This window comes from Eubalaena glacialis, chromosome 17, assembly GCF_028564815.1.
Source record: "Eubalaena glacialis isolate mEubGla1 chromosome 17, mEubGla1.1.hap2.+ XY, whole genome shotgun sequence".
NCBI lineage: Eukaryota > Metazoa > Chordata > Mammalia > Artiodactyla > Balaenidae > Eubalaena > Eubalaena glacialis.
This window is the reverse complement of record NC_083732.1, coordinates 50,677,255-50,685,979: the sequence shown is the minus strand read 5'-3', so window position 1 is coordinate 50,685,979 and position 8,725 is coordinate 50,677,255.

The window sequence follows — 8,725 nt, the reverse complement described above, 5'->3', positions numbered from 1 at the left end:
AAGTACATATCATATAATAGGCAAAGATAACATAAGGCCCCAACTAAGACCTTTAGTGTTTTCTCTCCTGCTCATCTTGATATTAAAGTGTTTGCTTTTAGAGGGAGGAGCACTCCCAAACTCATTCTACAAGGCCACCATCACCTTGATACCAAAAGCAGACAAAGATGTCACAAAGAAAGAAAACTACAGGCCAATATCACTGATGAACATAGATGCAAAAATCCTCAACAAAATACTAGCAAACAGAATCCAACAGCACATTAAAAGTATCATACACCATGATCAAGTGGGGTTTATCCCAGGAATGCAAGGATTCTTCAATATCCACAAATCAATCAATGTGATACACCACATTAACAAATTAAAGGAGAAAACCATATGATCATTTCAATAGATGCAGAAAAAGCTTTCAACAAAATTCAACACCCATTTATGATAAAAAACCTCCAGAAAGTAGGCATAGAGGGAATGTACCTCAACATAATAAAGGCCAGATATGACAAACCCACAGCCAACATCGTTCTCAATGGTGAAAAACTAAAACCATTTCCACTAAGATCAGGAACAAGACAAGGTTGTCCACTCTTACCACTATTATTCAACACAGTTTTGGAAGTTTTATTCACAGCAGTCAGAGAAGAAAAAGAAATAAAAGGAATCCAAATTGGAAAAGAAGAAGTAAAGCTGTCACTGTTTGCAGATGACATGATACTATACAAAAAGAATCCTAAAGATGCTACCAGAAAACTACTGGAGCTAATCAATGAATTTGGTAAAGTAGCAGGATACAAAATTAATGTACAGAAATCTCTTGCATGCCTATACACTAATGATGAAAAATCTGAAAGAGAAATTAAGGAAACACTCCCATTCACCATTGCAACAAAAAGAATAAAATGCCTAGGAATAAACCTACCTAAGGAGACAAAAGACTTGTATGCAGAAAACTATAAGACACTGATGAAAGAAATTAAAGATGATACAAACAGATGGAGAGATATACCATGTTCTTCGTTTGGAAGAATCAACATTGTGAAAATGACTCTACTACCCAAAGCAATCTACAGATTCAATGCAATCCCTATCAAACTACCAATGGCATTTTTCACAGAACTAGAACAAAAAATTTCACAATTTGTATGGAAACACGAAAGACCCCGAATAGACAAAGTAATCTGAGAAAGAAAAATGGAGCTGGAGGAATCAGGCTCCCTGACTTCAGATTATACTACAAAGCTACAGTAATCAAGACAGTATGGTACTGGCGCAAAAACAGAAATATAGATCAAAGGAACAGGATAGAAAGCCCAGAGATAAACCCACTCACATATGGTCACCTTATTTTTGATAAAGGAGGCAAGAATATACAATGGAGCAAAGACAGCCTCTTCAATAAGTGGTGCTGGGAAAACTGGACAGCTACATGAAAAAGAATGAAATTAGAACACTCCCTAACACAATACACAAAAATAAACTCAAAATGGATTAAAGACCCAAATGTAAGGCCAGACACTATCAAACTCTTAGAGGAAAACATAGGCAGAACACTCTATGACATAAATCACAGCAAGATCCTTTTTAACCCAACTCCTAGAGAAATGGAAATAAAAACAAAAATAAACAAATGGGACCTAGTGAAACATAAAAGCTTTTGCACAGCAAAGGAAACCATAAACAAGACAAAAAGACAACCCTCAGAATGGGAGAAAATATTTGCAAATGCAGCAACTGACAAAGGATTAATCTCCAAAATGTACAAGCAGCTCAAGCAGCTCAATATCAATAAAACAAACAACCCAATCCAAAAATGGGCAGAAGACCTAAATAGACATTTCTCCAAAGAAGATATACAGATTGCCAACAAACACATGAAAGGATGCTCAACATCACTAATCATCAGAGAAATGCAAATCAAAACTACAATGAGGTATCACCTCACACCGGTCAGAATGGCCATCATCAAAAAATCTAGAAACAATAAATGCTGGAGAGGGTGTGGAGAAAAGGGAACTTTCTCACACTGTTGGTGGGAATGTAAATTGATACAGCCACTATGGAGAACACTATGGATGTTCCTTAAAAAACTAAAAATAGAACTACCATACGACCCAGCAATCCCACTACTGGGCATATACCCTGAGAAAACCATAATTCAAAAAGAGACATGCGGGCTTACCTGGTGGCGCAGCAGTTGAGAATCTGCCTGCCAATGCAGGGGACACGGGCTTGAGCCCTGGTCTGGGATGATCCCACATGCCGCGTAGCAACTAGGCCCGTGAGCCACAATTACTGAGCCTGCGCGTCTGGAGCCTGTGCTCCACATATCCCCCTTCCAAGAGGCCGCGATAGTGAGAGGCCCATGCACCGCGATGAGGAGTGGCCCCCACTTGCCGCAACCGGAGAAAGCCCTCGCACAGAAACGAAGACCCAACACAGCCATAAATAAATAAATAAATAATTTTTAAAAAAAAAAGAGAGAGACATGCACCCCAATGTTCATTGCAGCACTATTTACAAGAGCCAGGACATGGAAGCAACCTAAGTGTCCATTGACAGATGAATGGATAAAGAGGATATGGCACATATACACAGTGGAATATTACTCAGCCATAAAAAGAAATGAAATTGAGTTATTTGTAGTGAGGTGGATGGACCTAGAATCTGTCATACAGAGTGAAGTAAGTCAGAAAGAGAAAAGCAAATACCGTATGCTAACGCATATATATGGAATCTAAAAAAAAAAAAAGGTTCTGAAGAACCTAGGGGCAGGACAGGAATAAAGACGCAGACATAGAGAATGGACTTGAGGACACGGGGAGGGGGAAGGGTAAGCTGGGACGAAGTGAGAGAGTGTCATGGACATATATACACTACCAAACGTAAAACAGATAGCTAGGGGGAAGCAGCGGCATAGCACAGGGAGGTCAGCTCGGTGCTTTGTGACCACCTAGATGGGTGGGACAGGGAGGGTGGGAGGGAGACGCAAGAGGGAGGAGATATGGGGATATGTGTACATGTATAGCTGATTCACTTTGTTATAAAGCAGAAACTAACCCACCATTGTAAAGCAATTATACTCCAATAGAGATGTTAAATAAATAAATAAATAGTTTGTTTTTATTCACTGTACTGTCAAGCTGGGTATCATTACAAACGGATTTATTCATCAGTAGAAGCCACAATTCTCATCTGACACTTTAAATGCCTCATCTTGCCTGAGATGTGTACCACACACGATGCAAAATGCCTGCCACAGCGCTCCCAGTGTCAGAGCTCTTCTTGATGAAATGGCAATACGAGAACCAGTGCGCCCATGCCCTCAGAATACTCCAGAACAGACGTTACCCTGCAATGAAAGTTCATATGAAATCAGCATGACTTAATTACATTCATCACACTGAAAATCAAATTCTATGCCAATGATACATGGCACTTGGAGCTTATTTTACAAACATTAACTAATTAATCTCAAAACATCCCTGAGAGGCAAGACATAATGATATATGAGCTGACTGCCTAATTATGTCTAATTATTTATAAGATATCCCCCTTCCAAGAGGTTTCTATCGCCAGTTCAGAGAAGTGGGTTCGCTACGTGCTCAAATCAGGTGTGGAAATCAATTATCACTTATTCCGTCCAAAATTGTCTTGCTATAAAGCACCCACATTTCCTTTTAGAACAGATCAACCTGTACCATTTTCCACTGGAAAGGCTCATAGAAACTCCAAAGCCCCCAAACAATCTAGTGTTGAACTCATAGTTCTATACCTTAAATGACATTCTTTGCTCATTTTTTACCCACGAGCAATTTTGATTATTATCCCAATTGCTTTGACCAGCTTCGCTCTACTGTCCTCTTTTTTCCCCCAAAGTATCTTTTTCCACTGTAAAGATACTCACAGGCACTGGCTCTATCATCCAGACAGTTTCTTGCCTCCAAATTCTGTCATCAGAAAGCTGCCTTCTCTGTGCTTTTGTTCCTGTTGCCTCTCTGACTTGAACGTTCTCGGGTTTCCTCAAGTTCTCTGCATTCCCTTATTTCCATTCCACTTGAAATTAGGCAACTTTGTTCCATCAGATAATTACACATCAGCTTCTAAATTTTCTCTTGAGCAGCAAGTTGGGCCTTGAAAGTGAATGCCATATGTTTAAAAACATTGCTAGAAGACATATTGTGAAGGGGAATGTTACTGTTTGTGGAAAAAAAAAGATTATACAAGTATGCTTTAAAATACACCTCAGGAATGTTATTTATTTAAATAACAATTCTTATGAGGGCTGTATTAAAATTCTCCAGAGACAGAGAGATTTATTTTTAAGGAATTGGCTCGCATGACTGTGGGGAATGGTAAATCCAAACTCTGCAGGGTAGGCTGGCAGGCTGGAAATTCCCCCAGGAATCGATCTTGTAGTCTTGAGTCTGAAAGCCGAATTCCCTCTCCTTGGGGGAAACCTCAGTCTTTGCTCTTTAGGCCTTCAAATGATTGAATGAGGCCCGTCCACATTATGGAGGATTATCTGCTTTACTCAAGTCTACTTATTTAAATGTTAATCACATCTAAAAAAATACATAACAGCAACATCTAGAATGGTGTTTGATCAAACAAGTGGGCACCATAGCCTAGGTGACACATATAATTAACCTCACAAGGGCCTACCTTGTTTAAGAAAGCTTTTTTTTTTTTTTTTTAACTTTTGGCTGCATTGGGTCTTTGTTGCTGCGCATGGGTTTTCTCTAGTTGTGGCGAGCGGGGGCTACTCTTCGTTGCGGTGCACGGGCTTCTCATTGTGGTGGCTTCTCTTGTTGCGGAGCACGGGCTCTAGGTGCGTGGGCTTCAGTAGTTGTGGTACGTGGGCTCAGTAGTTGTGGCTCATGGGCTCTAGGGCGCAGGCTCAGTAGTTGTGGTTCACGGGTTTAGTCACTCCGCGTCATGTGGGATCTTCCCGGACCAGGGCTTGAACCCGTGTCCCCTGCATTGGCAGGCAGATTCTTAAACACTGCGCCACCAGGGGAGTCCTAAGAAAGCATTTAAAGCAACTGTATTTTTCATCTTTGTAATCTTACTGGCTAACAAAGTACCTCCTATACTAGGTGTTCACTAACTATTCAGTGGTGAAATAAATGAATGTGTGTTAGACTTGTGTTTCCAATAAAATTGTAAACTTGAGGGACAATATTTCCCTTGCATTTTCTGTAACTATGGCAATCACATAACTCAAATTTTCCAGGGTAGTATTGATTTCAAATGCTCTGTCCCATTGTCACACCATGTGTCCTAATTTTAAACTGTAGAAAACATGGTGACCGTAACTCTAACAAGTAGTTTCATGCTGAACACAGTACTTAAACCTCACTAAATACTTAACTGATTGAAATGGAATTTCCAGCCAGTGGACATTTTGTTTAAAATATGACAAAATACAACTGGGGGAAATTATCATTTCTCTTCTCATTTATTCCTGAGACACAAAATGCAATCTGGTTCTTGTATTTTAAATTTTCCAGTTCTCGGGGTGTGGTTATAATGAATTGCTGAGCCAGTATGAAGTAAGATACTTGGTAATCGGGGCAAGTTTAAACAGTGTTGAACATTTTTTTAGGGTGAGTGAGCATTCAGGTAATGTATCCAGGAAAGGCCTTGAATAGAAAGGGAGGGACACTATTAGACAAATAAAAATCCCTGTTTCTGGATTCTCTATGCAGGTAATAAAACCTTGAGATTCCAGGAGGAAAGTTGCTGAATTTTTTAAGATAGAAGAAGACAGAATCAAAAATAAATAAAACATTAAGAATTGTCTTTTTTTTCCCAACAAAAATTACTTAAGGCTTTTCTGGACTGCAGAAATTATTTTCCTACTTTATAATCTGATGTGATCTTTAAAACTGCTGGTTTGTTCCAAAATGATATCTCAAAGGAGTATAAGTTATACCACTTGGAGTTTAGATAGCCTTGGTGAAAATTTAAAGCTATTATAGAAAGATGAGTGATGAATTCAAGGAAGCCAGAAAGTGCTTGAACCAAAAGCTTTCAGCCATTCGGTCAAAAAATTAGCAAGATTTAGTGACAGCTTGGGTATGGGGGGGTGAAGACATGGAAGAGACAAAAGATGTCTTAGCTGTGGTAGGAGACTAGAATTATGCTAATCTCATTATGAGAGACAGAGAAATTAAGACAGAGAACCAGTTTGGAATATTTAGTAGAGGAATGAAGGGATGAGTAGTTCTGAGCATGTTGATTTTAAGTGAAACATGGAGCTACACTGTAAACAGCCAGAAATACAGTTTAAGAAAGTAGGTGAGAAATCAGAACCAAAGCTGAAGTTTCCAGGATCTTTACTATAGAATTTAAATAAAGTCCAAACTATTGACTATGCCTTCTCTATATCTACCCTAGACAAAGATGTACTTTTCCTGGACTCGAGCTGAATGGGGTGATTTACAGACCCCCTACTTGGTCTTTGCACCTGCTGGGACGTGTGATTGCTCTTTCCTCACCTATCTGGAATGCTCTTTTCCTTTCCACAGCCCCATACGCCCCAATAACTCACACTCCAACTTCAACTCAACCTTTAGGTCTTACTTTATCTTTTCTGGTTGTATGCCCAGTAGTGGGATTGCTGGGTCATATGGTAGTTCTATTTTTAGTTTTTTAAGGAACCTCCATACTGTTCTCCATCGTGGCCGTACCAATTTACATTCCCACCAACAGTGCAAGAGGGTTCCCTTTTCTCCACACTTCAGGTCTTACTTTAGATGTTTCTTCCCAGACTGCCCCCTTACACACACACATACACACACACACACACACACACACTCCTGTGTTAGGTTAGTTGCCCTTCTATGAGCTTTCAGGGTATTTAGTATTAATCTCCCTCACTACTCTGTGTTATAAGGTCCTGCTTACTCATCCGTCCATTCAACTCGAGTTTAAGGTTCCCATGGGCAGGCACTGCATCCTTCCTGCTCATGGTTACATTCCTAACTCCATTATACATAGTAGGTGCTCAATAAAATGAACGAACAAATGAATTTTCAGAGAAGGTTGAATGTGGGCAACATCACAGTAGATAAAGCTCTCCAAAAGCTTGTCTGAAAAAGAGGTTGATAGTTGATATTTGATGATAGTTGATACTTCAAGTAACAAGCTTGAAGTGCCTTGAAAAATTAATTCCTGTGGCATACTTGTATCTTGTGGAATGGATATTGAGGTTATGGTGCTGTATTCTTTTTTATTTATTTATTTATTTATTTTTGGGTGTGTCGGGTCTTCGTTTCTGTGCAAGGGCTTTCTCTAGTTGCGGCAAGCGGGGGCCACTCTTCATCGCGGCGCGCGGACCTCTCACTGTCGTGGCCTCTCTTGTTGTGGAGCACAGGCTCCAGATGCACAGGCTCAGTAGTTGTGGCTCACGGGCCCAGTTGCTCCGCAGCATGTGGGATCTTCCCAGACCAGGGCTCGAACCCGTGTCCCTTGCGTTGGCAGGCAGATTCTCAACCACTGCACCACCAGGGAAGCCCTGGTGTTGTATTCTGGTGTGATTTTTCTGGTAAGACATGTAAGGCTAAAGCACACCCATGTGGGTGGTGGACGTGTCTTCTAAGAAGGCTGAAGCCTTTCTCCAGGGCAGCCACCTGGGAAAGAACTGGGTCCTTGAACAGGAAGTAGAACTGAGGGGTGGGCTTGAGGGTGGTGGAAGGAGAGGCTTCATCTTGCTTAATCTGGACTATGCCTCCTAATAGAGCAGCCATTAGATGTATGTGGCTATTGAGCCCTTGAACTATGCTGTCTGAATTGAGATGTGCAAGTGTAAAATCCATACCAGATTTTAAACTTAGCATGAAAAAATTAAATATTTAATTAATATTTTTATATTGACTGTGTTGAAATGATCATATTTTGGATATAGTGGGTTAAATACCTTATTAAAATTAATTTCATTACTTTCTTTTTACCTTCTTCACATGGCTACTAAGATTTTTAAAATTCCATGTGTGGCTCGCCTTACCGTTCTTTGGGACAGTGCTGGTCTAGACTTAAGAGAAGATCTAGACATCTCTGGATGTCCTCCTGGGTGGAGCCATTAAGGCAGCGGATGGGATAGGTCTGAAAGCTTGGCAGCTAAGCCTTGTCTTGTAAAAGTAGGTCGATTTATGAGCATCTCTGTCTTGTTTCCACCATAAGTAAAAGCTTCTTGCCGGTGCCTGCTACTTGTTGGGCTCTGTGCTAGGCACTGGAGCTTCAGGATAAACCAGATGGACATGGCCCTACACTCACGAACCTTGCTATCTGGCCACATGATTCAGTCCTCTCCCCAGTCAGGAGATTTTCCTTCCACTCCTGCTGTCCCTGGAGGAAAGCCAGTGGAGGAGGGAAGCACGACATTTGTTATTTTTATTTTTGTTTGTTACTGTGATTAAATTTGTTGAATGCTTACTCTGTAAGCGGGCTAAGCACTTTTGATGCCTTGTCTCGCTGAATGTTCATTAATAATCCTACAAAGCAGGAACTATTATTATTCCCATAAAGAGGAAGAAACTGAGGCTTGGGGAAGTAAAATTAACTTGCCCAAGGACACACAAAAGGGACAAAGCGCAGAGTGAAATTCAGATCTGCCTGGCTCCAGTGTCCCACTGCTAACCACTGTACATCACACCTCATTTCCTCACAAATACACAGGTAACAGTCACCCTGACGGCTTCAGTTTGTGGAGATTTACTATGTG